Source organism: Mobula birostris, chromosome 4, assembly GCF_030028105.1.
Source record: "Mobula birostris isolate sMobBir1 chromosome 4, sMobBir1.hap1, whole genome shotgun sequence".
In the NCBI taxonomy this organism is placed as follows: domain Eukaryota; kingdom Metazoa; phylum Chordata; class Chondrichthyes; order Myliobatiformes; family Myliobatidae; genus Mobula; species Mobula birostris.
This window is the reverse complement of record NC_092373.1, coordinates 97,591,224-97,604,944: the sequence shown is the minus strand read 5'-3', so window position 1 is coordinate 97,604,944 and position 13,721 is coordinate 97,591,224. Positions and strand designations below refer to the sequence as shown.

The 13,721-nt window shown below is 46.1% G+C and overlaps 1 protein-coding gene across 5 annotated transcripts in view; it reads left to right on the top strand.

Moving 5' to 3' along the window:
- The window catches only part of amotl2a (angiomotin like 2a), a 47,109-nt gene that overhangs the window by 22,351 nt on the left and 11,037 nt on the right, over window positions 1-13,721 (top strand). The gene's annotated exons all lie outside the window — the stretch shown is intronic.

The window sequence follows — 13,721 nt, the reverse complement described above, 5'->3', positions numbered from 1 at the left end:
AATGACATAGGCAGAAAGAGGGATGAGGTCCTGAAGTGTGAGTTTCGGGAACTAGGCAGAAGGCTGAAGAACAGGACCTCAAGGGTGGCGTTCTCAGGATTGCTGCCAGTGCTACGTGACAGTGATGGTAAGAATTGGAGGAGATGGCAGTTGAGGAGTTGGTGCAGGGAGCAGGGTTTTAGATTTTTAGATCATTGGGATCTCTTCTGGGGAAGGTGGGACCTGTACAGATTGGATGGGTTGCACCTGAACTCGACGGGGAGCAATATCCTTGCAAGTAGGTTTGCTAGCATGGTTCGGGAGGGTTTAAACTAAATTGTGAGGGGGATGGGACCCAGAACGATAGAGCAGTGAAAGAAGTGCATGGAGTAAAGCCAGATCTAACATACAGAGAGGCTTTGAGGAAAGAGAAGCAGAATAAATGGTGTAAGGGCAGTAAGGTAGAAGGGCTCAAATGTGTGTACCTCAATGCAAGAAGCATCAGGAACAAAGGTGATGAACTGAGAGCTTGGATACATACATGGAATTATGATGTAGTGGCCATTACAGAGACTTGGCTGGCACCAGGGCAGGAATGGATTCTCAATATTCCTGGACTTCAGTGCTTTAAAAGGGATAGAGCAGGCAGAAAAAAGGGAGGAGGGGTGGCATTACTGGTCAGGGATACTATTACAGCTACAGAAGGGTGGGTAATGTAGCAGGAACCTCTTTTGAGTCAATATGGGTGGAAGTCAGGAACAGGAAGGGAGCAGTTACCCTTTGGGGGTACTCTATAGGCCCCCTGATAGCAGCAGAGATACAGAGGAGCAGATTGGGAGGCAGATTTTGGAAAGGTGAAAAAATAACAGGGTTGTTATCATGGGTGACTTTAACTTCCCGTTCCAAGGGTTTAGATGGGGCAGAGTTTGTTAAGTGTGTCCAGGAGGGATTCCTGTCACAGTATGTGGACAGGCCGACCGGGGGAATGCCATACTAGATCTAGTACTAGGTAATGAACTGGGTCGGGTCACAGATCTGTCGGTGGGTGAGCATCTGGGGGACAGTGACCACCGCTCCCTGGCCTTTAGCATTATCATGGAAAAGGATAGAATCAGAGAGGACAGGAAAATTTTTAATTGGGGAAAGGCAAGTTATGAGGCTATAAGGCTAGAACTTGCAGGTGTGAATTGGGATGATGTTTTTGCAGGGAAATGTACTATGGACATGTGGTCGATGTTTAGAGATCTCTTGCGGGATGTTAGGGATAAATTTGTCCTGGTGAGGAAGATAAAGAATGGTAGGGTGAAGGAACCATGGGTGACGAGGTGGAAAATCTAGTCAGGTGGAAAAAGGCAGCATACGTGAGGTTTAGGAAGCAAGAATCAGATGGGTCTATTGATGAATATAGGGAAGCAAGAAAGGAGCTTAAGAAGGGGCTGAGAAGAGCAAGAAGGGGGCATGAGAAGGCCTTGGCGAGTAGGGTAAAGGAAAACCCCAAGGCATTCTTCAATTACGTGAAGAAAAAAAGGATGACAGGAGTGAAGGTAGGACCGATTAGTGATAAAGGTGGGAAGATGTGCCTGGAGGCTGTGGAAGTGAGGGAGGTCCTCAATGAATACTTCTCTTCGGTATTCACCAATGAGAGGGAACTTGATGATGATGGTGAGGACAATATGAGTGAGGTTGATGTTCTGGAGCATGTTGATATTAGAGAGAGGAGGTGTTGGAGTTATTAAAATACATTAGGACAGATAAGTTCGCGGGGCCTGACGGAATATTCCCCAGGCTGCTCCACGAGGCAAGAGAAGAGATTGCTGAGCCTCTGGCTAGGATCTTTATGTCCGCGTTGTCCACGGGAATGGTACCGGAGGATTGGAGGGAGGCGAATGTTGTTCCCTTGTTCAAAAAAGGTAGTAGGGATAGTCCAGGTAATTATAGACCAGTGAGCCTTACGTCTGTGGAGGGAAAGCTGTTGGAAAAGATTCTTAGAGATAGGATCAGTAGGCATTTAGAGAATCATGGTCTGATCAGGGACAGTCAGCATGGCTTTGTGAAGGGCAGATCGTGCCTAACAAGCCTGATAGAGTTCTTTGAGGAGGTGACCAGGCATATAGATGAGGGTAGTGCAGTGGATGTGATCTATATGGATTTTAGTAAGGCATTTGACAAGGTTCCACACGGTAGGCTTATTCAGAAAGTTAAAAGGCATGGGATCTAGGGAAGTTTGGCTAGGTGGATTCAGAATTGGCTTGCCTGCAGAAGGCAGAGGGTGGTGGTGGAGGGAGTACATTTGGATTGGAGGATTGTGACCAGTGGTGTCCCACAGAGATCTGTTCTGGGACCTCTACTTTTCGTGATTTAACGACCTGGGTGTAGGGGTAGAAGGGTGGGTTGGCAAGTTTGCAGATGACACAAAGGTTGGTGGTGTTGTAGATAGTGTAGAAGATTGTCAACGATTGCAGAGAGACATTGATAGGTTGCAGAAGTGGGCTGAGAAGTGGTAGATGGAGTTCAACCCGGAGAAGTGTGAGGTGGTACATTTTGGAAGGACAAACTCCAAGGCAGAGTACAAAGTAAAAGGCAGGATACTTGGTAGTATGGAGGAGCAGAGGGATCTCGGGGTACATGTCCACAGATCCCTGAAAGTTGCCTTACAGGTGGATAGGGTAGTTAAGAAAGCTTATGGGGTGTTAGCTTTCATAAGTCGAGGGATAGAGTTTAAGAGTCGCGATGTAATGATGCAGCTGTATAAAACCCTGGTTAGGCCACACTTGGAGTGCTGTGTCCAGTTCTGGTCACCTCACTATAGGAAGGATGTGAAAGCATTGGAAAGGGTACAGAAGGAGATTTACCAGGATGCTGCCTGGTTTAGAAAGTATGCATTATGATCAGAGATTAAGGGAGCTAGGGCTTTACTCTTTGGAGAGAAGGAGGATGAGAGGAGACATGATAGAGGTGTACAAGATAATAAGAGGAATAGATAGAGTGGATAGCCAGCGCCTCTTCCCCAGGGCACCACTGCTCAATATAAGAGGACATGGCTTTAAGGTAAGGGGTGGGAAGTTCAAGGGGGATATTAGAGGAAGGTTTTTTACTCAGAGTGTGGTTCGTGCGTGGAATGCACTGCCTGAGTCAGTGGTGGAGGCAGATACACTAGTGAAGTTTAAGAGACTACTAGACAGGTATATGGAGGAATTTAAGTTGGGGGCATATATGGGAGGCAGGGTTTGAGGGCCGGCACAACATTGTGGGCCGAAGGGTCTGTACTGTGCTGTACTATTCTATGTTCTATCACTATGATGACCTTAAGGAACCTTAAGAAAGACTCTAAACATAAAACAGGAAATTATAGGCCAGTGAGTCTGACGTCCATGGTGGAAAAGTTATTGGACGGTTCTCTGAGGGACTGGATATGTAAGTATTTGGATAGATATGGACTGATTGTCAGCATGGCTTTGTGGGTGGTAGGTCATTTTTAACCATTTTTCGAGAAAGTTACCAGGAAAGTGGATGTAGACGAGGCAGGGTATTTGACAAGGTCCCACATGGGAAGTAGGTCAGAAAGGTTCAGTCGCTCAGAATTTCAAGATGAGGTAGTAAATTGAATTAGACATTGGCTTTGTCGGAGAAGCCAGAGAATGGTAGTATATTGTTGCCTTTCTGACTGGAGGCCTATGACAACTGGTGTGCCTCAGGGATCAATACTAGGCCCTTTGTTGTTTGTCATTTATATCAATGATCTGGATGATAATGTGGTTGACTGGGTCAGCAATCTTGCAGATGATACCAAGATTGGGTGTATAAAGGGCAGTGAGGAAGGCTATCATGGCTTGCAGAGGGATCTGCATCACCTGGTAAACTGGGCTGAAAAAAGGCAGATGGAATTTAATACAGAGAAATGTGAGGTGTTGCACTTCGGTAGGACTATTCGGGGTAAGTCTTCAACAGTGAACAGTAGGGCAATGAGGAGTGTGGTAGAATAACAGAATCTGGGAATACAGGTCCCTAAATTAGTGTCACAGGTAGATGGTGTTGTAAAGAAAGCTTTTGGCACGTTGGCCTTCAGCAATCAATGTGCTGAGTACAGGAGATGGGATGTTATGTTGAAGTTGTATAAGACGTTGGTGAGGCCTAATTTGGAGTGCAGTTTTGGTCACCTACCTACAAGAAAGATATAAACAAGGTTCAAAGAGTACAGAGAAAATTCACAAGAATGTTGCTGGGTCTGGAAGAACTGATTTATAAGGAAAGATTGAATAAGTTAGGACTTTATTCCTTAGAAAGTAGAAGATTGAGAAGATATTTGATAGAGATGTACGAAAGTTATGAGGCAAATGCAAACAGGCTTTTTCTACCGAGGCTGGCTGGGAATACAACCATAGGTTATGGGTTGTGTAAGGTGACAAGTTCAAGGGGAATATGAGGGGAAATTTCTTCACTCAGAGGTTTGTGAGTGTGTGGAACGAGCTGCCAGCACAAGTGGTGCATGCGAGCTCAATTTCAGCATTTAAGTGGAATCTGGATAGGTACATAGATAGTAGGGATATGGAAGGCTATGGTCCCAGTGCAGGCCATTGGGAGTAGCAGTTTAAGTAGTTTTGGCATGGACTAGATGGGCCAAAGGACCTGTTCCTGTGCTGTATTTCTCTATGACTCTATGAGAAGATGCGCATGCAATCCCTTGAAGAGGCTTTCCTTCCCCTCCTGCCATCACTGAGCACTCTAACCTTGTGCATTTGTACTGCTCCTACAGTCCAATCTGGCGTTTCTTAATGTAACTAAATACAGGCTAAAAATGCATCCCTGTGGTCCCAGGGGATGGTAGTGTTCTTGTATAATGAGAGATTAACTCAATAGGTCTGTGTTCTCTAAAGATCCAGAAGAATGAGAAAAGATTTCAGCAAAACCGACAATTTGTTAAAGCTACATGCATCAAAGTTGCTGGTGAACGCAGCAGGCCAGGCAGCATCTCTAGGAAGAGGTACAGTCGACGTTTCGGGCCGAGACCCTTCGTCAGAACCCATTTGTTAAAGCTCTTCACAGCCAAGAAGAAACCTCCCTGTAACCATTGAAGCTGAGACTGGAGACAGAGTTGGAGAATGAGGAATAGGCATTTGGGATTTAGGTGTGGAGGTACTTTCTTGTGCAGAGATGGTGAACCTTTGAAATTCTCTCTCCTAGAGGGATGTGTAGGCTCAGTCACTAAATTCATTGAAAAGAGGCTGGGGATGATTAGAGGTAATAGTTGAGGGACATAGGGTTGAGGGAGGAGGTCAGCCATGACCTTGATTAACAGTTCAGCAGGCTGGAACACTCCTTCAGTTTCAGACCTTGTGTGTGATGTGGCGCTTTGTTTGGTTCAACACAGTTGTAAGCCTGTGTTAAACAGCTCTTGGCACTTCAGCACACCCTGTGTGATAAATAATAGCAGTGTAGATTCCTTGTACACCTTGGGTGACTTGGCCTGCCACTGCTGATCCTTACCCACCAACCATTTGCTCTGAAGGAAGGTGGCAGAGTTCTGTGCAGAAGAATTAGCTTAGCGCTTAGACGTGACATACCTTGAGCAGGGTTACTAATGTGTCCTTAAGAAGTCAGACAGAAAGCAGTGAGCAGGCACTGCCCTGTGGGCGTATGGTGCTCTGTTGAAAGCTGCCAGTCTGCAGTTTGATCTTCAGCTTTGAGACTGTCCAAAAACAACAAGGGAAAGTAGAAGCCTAAGAAACTGGGGTGGAAAACCTGCAAGCCAATGGCTAAGCATTAAATTCCACTGGCATTTTACATCCCTTGTACAGGTTATTGGTTGACGCAAACACATTAGCATTTCTGGCTCTGGAGCTGGTTAGTTACTGATGAGTTATGATAATTAGAAATGAGCATTTGACCAGAAACTGTTCCTTGTGGGATGTACAAGGTCTTTTGGTCTGAGGCACATGAGGACTTTGGTTCCTGCATCAGCCTCTTACATAACATGGTTTGCACCCCCCCCCCCAATACACATCACCCTCAACCCCTGTACACATCACCACGCTGTCCACACCCCCTCCTGTACGCACCCCCCCGTACGCACCACCACCCCCGTACACACCACCCACCATACACACCATCCCCCCGTACACACCATCCCCCCGTACACACCATCCCCCCGTACACACCATCCCCCCCGTACACACCGTCCCCCCCGTACACACCGTCCCTCCGTACACACCATCACCCCCGTACACACCATCCCACCGTACACATCACTCCCCTTATCCACACCATCCCCCCGTACACATCACCACGCTGTCCACACCATCCCACTGTACACACCACCCACCATACACACCATCCCCCCGTACACACCTTCCCCCGTACACACCTTCCCCCCGTACACACCTTCCCCCCGTACACACCTTTCCCCCGTACACACCGTTCCCCTGTACACACCGTATCCCAGTACACACCATCCCCCATACACACCATCCCACCGTACACATCACCACGCTGTCCACACCATCCCCCCATGCACACCATCCCACTGTACACACCACCCACCATACACACCATCCCCCCGTACACATCACTCCCCTTATCCACACCATCCCCCCCATACACACCATCCCACCATACACACCATCCCTCCCCTGTACACACCATCCCCCCCGTACACACCGTCCCCCCCGTACACACCACCCCCCCCATACACATCACACCCCCGTACACACTGTCCCCCCATACACACCACCCCCTGTACTTATCACCCCCCTGTCCACACCACCCTCACCGCCGCCCCTCCCCGTACACACCACCAGCATCAATTCTACTTGCAAAATCCTTCTCACTTCCAGAAAATCATCCTCTACACTGAGACTGAGCAATGCTTAGCCACAAAGACAGAGAATTATACAACACTCCCTAAAGCCCAACCTGTCCATGCTGGCCAAGGTACCTTCCTGAGCTGGTCCCATCTTCTTCAGTTTGAACCATATCTCTCTAGACTGCTTATGTACTTACTTACTTAATCGATCACCCCTAGTGGGGACTTTGGCCACCTGCAGTATCTTGCTGGTGTCCTCTGTCCTGGGCCAGTCTTTTAATGTGTCCCTGGGTGCAGCTTATCTTCGAAGATCATTCCTTTCCCAGGGATGAGGTCTTTGGAGCTTCTGTAGATGTTTCCGTAGCTCTGTGTTTTATACTGTACAGGATGGAGTTGCTAGCCCTATGCCTTACCCACCTCCTTTCACTTCTGGCCTTAGGACAGTCCATGGTGGGGTCGTTCTATTCACCCATCGCCCTCTGTGTGGAAAATTTGCCTCTTGGGTTCCTTCTAAATCCCCCCTATCATCTCTCATATCAAATCTATGCCCTCTAGTTTTACACGACCTCATAGGAAAGGCCTCTGGCCTTGTCTATGCCTTTCATGATTTTATAAAACTACTTTTATAAAACTACTTAAGTCCACCACTTAACAGTCCCAGCCTATCCAGTTTTTTATTGTAACTCAAACCTCCAATCTAGTCACATCCTTGTGGCTCTTTTGCACCCTCCCTGTTTTAGAGTCACAGGATAGAGTACTGAACCAGGCCGCTCCGCTCACCATGCATCTGCTGGACCATGTACCAGTTAGACAAATTCCATTTACTTGTACTTGGTCTGTAGTATCCTACGCATTGCTCTGACTCCATCACCCACCTGCTGCACTCAGAATTCCAGCCACCCTCTGGAGAGAAAGGTTCTCCACATTTTAGCCCCCTCCATCATTGACAGGTGAAATGATTTTCAATCATTTGAGTTGCTGTCTGAGTGTTCACTAGCAGGTAGCTGTCCCACATATACGGAACCTGGAGCCAGTTGGCTCAAAACCCATCAAGCCCATGACTGTTTCAAAATCTGAATTCAGTTCAAGGCATTTGATATAAATGAGTAGAATTACTACAAGTGAGAATGAAGCTGCGGCATTGTCCTCGCTCTCAACGATTGAACCAGTGCCCCTGTGTGAAGGCAGCCTGTGGTCTGGCCCCTCCTGGATGGTAATGAAACACTGAATATAGTAGTGAGGTACAGAGTTTGTGATTGAGGCTTCATGAGGCTTCACAATCAAGGGACTGATTAGTGAGTGAGCACTGTGTGCTTGTTGCTTTGAGTTCTAATAGACACATTTTGAAATAGGTGGTGAAGTATGTGGCTTATGGCGAAATTTTCTTATCACTTTCTCTAGATGTTGGGAAGTGGCGGTGGGGACAGATGTTGGGAAGTGGCAGTGGGGACAGATGGTGGGAAGTGGGGCGGGGACAGATGTTGGGAAGTGGCGGTGAGGACAGATGTTGGGAAGTGGCAGTTGGGACAGATGTTGGGAAGTGGCAGGGTGGCAGTTGCTGGCCCTTCCTGCACTCAGTCCTGCCAGTGATCAGTTGAACACATCACTACCTAATTTACAGGAGTCATAACAAATTCCCATGTCTCCGCTAGTCCTCAGGGACAAGACCCATCTAGATTCATGTTTTCCCCCCAATAAGATACCTCCCTCACTGAACTGAGCAAGCCCAGCCCCTGGAACCCTGCTAGTGTGTGACTGGGCTGTCAGTTGACAGTTGTGCATTAGAAAAACAGATTCTTGCTAGTCACAGATGAGCAAGTGTCATGCTCAACAAGTCCAACATAAAGGGAATGTTTTCTGTTAACCCTGATCCAGCCACATTCATTTCTTACAAGCACCCTAGGAATGAACAAGCACAGCTGTTCCTGCAAATAATTTGACCAGTCTGAGTGTGAGTGTCTGTGTGTGTGTGGTGTGAGTGTGTGTGTGTGTGTGTGTGTGTGTGTGGTGTGTGTGTGTGTGTGTAAGGTGTGTGTGTGTGTGAGGTGTGTGTATGTGTGGTGTGCGTGTGTGTGTGTGGGGTGTGTGTGTCTGTGGTGTGTGTGTGGTGTCTGTGTGTGTGAGGTGTGTGTGTGGTGTGGTGTCTGTGTGTGTGTGTGAGAGAGAGGTGTGTGTATGTGTAGTGTGTGTGTGATGTGTGGGGTGTGCGTGTGGTGTGTGTGTGTGTGTGAGAGAGAGGTGGAATAACAGAGTCATAGTTGTAAAGCTCAGAAATTGGGCCCTTTGAGCCACAGCATCCTTGTAGGCATTTTTCTGTCTACACTAACCCTATTTGACCATATTAGGACCCTATCTTTCAATGCCTTGCCTATTGTAAATGTCTCCTGAACACAGCAATTGTGTCTGATTTCTCCCAGCCTCCTCTGGCAATGTGTTAACGATATCAACCACTAATCAGTCCCAGAAAGGCAAAGAATTTCTCAAAAAGCCAAACTATTTACTCATTGCATTCCCAACCCCCTTCCAGCTTCATTCCATTCCTGCTTTAGTGTTTCTTTCCCCTTTGAGCCAGTACAGATCTGAACAATGGGCACCAAAGTGTTAACCAGGGTTTGCTCTGCAATGTAGTGGTGTGGTATGCATTTGGTTGTAAGGTATGTAGGTCAGAGGAATGTTGGTTTGTCCCATGACTTTCATCAACAGCTCAACTTCCCCTGCCCTCCCCCTCCCTCTGCTTCAAGCACATTCTTTGTTCAGTGCAGAACTTTGCAGCAGGAAGTTAGGAGCCTATCAAGGTCATTAAGTCATTCCCTTGGGAGCAGGGGAGGAAGGTGGAGCTGAATGTGGAATGCTGCTTTCTACTGACATTAATACAGTGAATTTTTACTGGAAGTGTTTGGTTAAACAAAAGAGCAGAGACAGGATTTCTGAAGCTTTTGCACAATTATTTGTACTCTGTATGGAAAAGTGCTCTATAAATAAAGTTATTAATTTTAAAGTTGCCAAAGAGCGTCGCAGTACGAAGCTGTGCCTTCACCCTCTCTTGAATTGCTTTGTGTGTTGCCAGCATCACATGGTAATTATCGCTGCAGAAGTCAATGTTATTTCCTATTTATTGCTCAAAGGAATGCAATCTGGGGAGCCAAGGTCCTTGATTTGTTTTTTTCTCTTTGGCTTCCCCCTGTGAATCTCAGTGAAAAACAGCATCCAGCGAGGGGTGATTTCATAGCAGGACAACAGTTGAAGGACTGATTCAGAGAAAGGCTCATTCTTCAGAGCCATTGTCTCAATGACATGACATCAGGAGCATTGGAGATGGTGTAGTGCTTAGTACAACACTTAACAGTACAGATGACCCGTATTCAATTCCCACTGCTGCCTGGGAGGAGTTTGTATGTTCTCCCCATGACCGCATAGGTTTCCTCCAGGTACTCCAGTTTCCTCCCACAGCCCAAAGATGTACTGGCTAGTTGGCTAATTGGTCATTGTAAATTGTCCTGTGATTAGGCTGGGATTAAATCAGAGGTTTGCTAGGAGGCGTGGCTCAAAGGCCGGAAGGGCCTATTCTGTTCTGTATCTAAATAAATAAATATTCCTTTTTGTAATCTCAGAGCTATAGAACAACAACCTTGCATTAGTCGACCATTTTGAATGTTGGAGACAATCTCAAGGTATTCATTCCACAGGAGTGTTATTTCCAAAGATCAGCAGCAAGCCAAATAGAGATTTTGGGAGCCGATGGCTCTCAGGCATAATTTGAAGATGGGGCAGAGACAGGAAGAGTTTATGCAGAGAACCTCAGGGCTTTGGACATTCACGGCTAGAAACAGGGCATCAGGCAGAATGAGGACATGGATGTGACAGCCACTGAGGTTGGTGTCACAAAGGTACTCAACAGAAACGTTTGAGGAATATTCACTCTCAGAGATGCTAGAAAATTCAGAATGTCAGTTAGAATCTGTGAAAGAGAAGCAGTTAACATTTCAGGTCTGGAAAAGTCTGCCAGTTCTCATGAAGGGTCTTCAACTGAGGTCTTAACTGTTTCACTTTCCACAAGTATTTCCAGCTTTTTCTGTTATTATTTCAGATTTCTAGTTATGTACAGGTGTTCCGCAGGGGTCGGTGTTGGGAGCAGTTCTTTCTCTGCTGTATATCAATGATTGAGATGATGAAATAGATGGCTTTGTTGCAAAGTTTGCAGGTTATACAAAGATTGGTGGAGGGGCAGGTAGTGTTGAGGAAACAGGTAGGATGCAGAAGGACTTAGACAGATTAGGAGAAGGGGCAAGAAAGTGGCAACTGAAATACAATGTTGGAAAATGGTAGAAGAAATAAATGTGGGGACTATTTTCTAAATGGGGAGAAAATCCAAAAACCTGAGATGCAAAGGGACTTGGGAGTTCTTGTAGAGAACACCCTAAAGGTCGAGTTGGTGGTGAGGAAGGCAAATGCCATGTTAGCACTCATTTCAAGAGGTCTAGAATACAAGAGCAAGCATGTGATGCTGAGGCTTTATAAGGCACTAGTGAGGCCTCACCATGAGTATAGTGAACAGTTTTGGGCCCCTCATCTTAGAAAAGATGAGGGTCCAGAGGAGGTTCACATGAATGATTCCAGGAATGAAAATGTTAACATATGAGGAACGTTTGATGGCTCTGGGTCTGTACTCACTGGAATTCAGAAAGGTGAGGTGGGATTTCATTGAAACCTTTCGAATGTTGAAAGGCCTAGACAGTAGATGTGGAAAGGATGTTTCCCCTGGTGGGAGAGACTAGGACAAGGGGGCACAGCCTCAGGATAGAGGGGCGCCCTTTCAAAACAGAGATGTGGAAAAATTTCTTTAGCCAGTGGGTGGTGAATTTGTGGAATTTGTTGCCACATGCAGCTGGGGAAGTCAGGACGTTGGGTGTATTTAAGGCAGAGATTGATAGGTTCTTGATTGGATATGGCATCAAAGGTTACGGGGAGAAGGCCAGGAACTGGGATTGAGGAGGAGGCAAAAAAGGATCAGCCATGATTGAATGGTGGAGCAGACTTGATGGGCCAGTTAGCCTAATTCTGCTCCTATGTCTTATGGTACAGGACTAAAATGCTATGGTAGATTTTCTGTGCCTGTACATGAGTACAAAAGAATATTGATAAACTGCAAATTAAATGTGTGTGGTTTACAATGTTACAGTAACAGAGAACTAATTAAAATGTGGGCAGTAAGGGGTTTTAAAAATTTCTGGATATAATGTGATCAGGAAAGACAGGGGAAGGAAGATAGAAAGGGGATGTGGCAGTGCTGATTAGCAGTTTTAGAGCGAGAGAATGGCCTGGGATGATCAAGGAGAGAATGTTTGCTCAGAATTACAATGAAGGTGTGAAGATCAGGGAAGATCAAATGTAAGTAATCTGGCAAAAGAGCCAAAAGAGTGGATGAGAAAATTGTCTTCTTGGTTGGATTTTGTTGGAGTGGTGAAGACAGATTTTGTTGTAGATTTAGATGGAGCTGGTTAAGTATCTGAAAGGAAGGGTGGTTCAGTGATGTGGAGCATGTGGAGAGAGGTTGGGAGAGTGGGACAGGATGGATTGCTCTAGCACGGAGTGGGTACAGATTAAACTAAAACTGCAGTTGATCTGTGACTCTGAGAAAGACACAGCCTAATGCTTGTCCACAGCACTGCCTGGTGGCCAGAGGAGGAAGTACAATAGTGGTGAGAGTAGCATTCATTGAACCATGGTAACCTGCAGCTTTCTGCTCCTTGTCCTAAGATACTGCAGTCAGTCGCAGTGAACCTTGTCTAACAACTGCCGAGTACCATCCCCCACCCTAATCATTCACTCTATTCACCACCATGGCTGCTGCATTACAGTTACTCACCCAGGCTATTGCAAAAGCACATCGTTCTGTCACCCAGGAGGACAGGTACAGTCAGCACCACGTGGAGTCACCTTCCTGACTATATCATTGTTCTGGGGCATGCTCTTTACATTCTCGGTGGGTTTTTTTTGCCACTGAGTCTCAATGCAGGAGCAGATAACAATCCTCTCCCACCTTTATCTCAAGACTTGGAGTGGTCTATGAATTCAGCCACCATCTCACAGACAGTTGTTGTGGTCTCTTGATCACATGCTGTTGTGCATTTCATCAACAGGAGGAACGAAAGAACAAATTACTTAGTGGAGCAAAGTGCTCTTGCTTACCAAAAGTATTAAACCATTCAAATTAAATTAACTAGAGAAGAAGGAACACTTCGTAAAGTGGCATAATTAATAGGGCTGCCTCCTCGTAGCGACGCAGTCAAGTCAAGTCTATTTATAAAGCACATTTAAAAACAACTCATGTTGACCAAAATGCTGTACAATCCATAATAGGTAGCTAAAGTCACAAATACAAGAAACACAGATATAGACAACAAGGCACACAGCTTATAGGCACAAAATAAAAAACACATGAGCCTAAGCACAAGTCAAAAATCAGCCACGTCAGGAAGATTCAAACGCTAGTGAATAAAGGTAAGTTTTGAGCCTGGACTTAAAAGAGTCAATGGAGGGGGCAGATCTGATAGGGAGGGGAATGCTGTTCCACAGTCTAGGGTTACAACAGCAAAGACTCAGGTTCAATCCGACCTTGCATCATGTGGAGTTTGCACACTCTCCACGTGAGTACAGGTATTCCTCAACATGCTCCATTTTCCTCCCACATGGCAAAGGCATACAGGTTGATGAGTTAAATGCCACTATGAATTGCTACGGGGGGGGGGTGTTGTTTATAGGAGTACAGGGAGAATTAAATGGATTGTAGAGGATGATATCCATGAATGGTTGATGATGAGTATTGACTTAGCTGAAGGCTTTAGGCTGTGTGACTAAATGTGTGATTTCCATCCTTGTCAGTAATTAGGTTGCTGTATTGTTGTTGGTGAAAGATAACTTTACTGGATTCTGTATGCTTTAC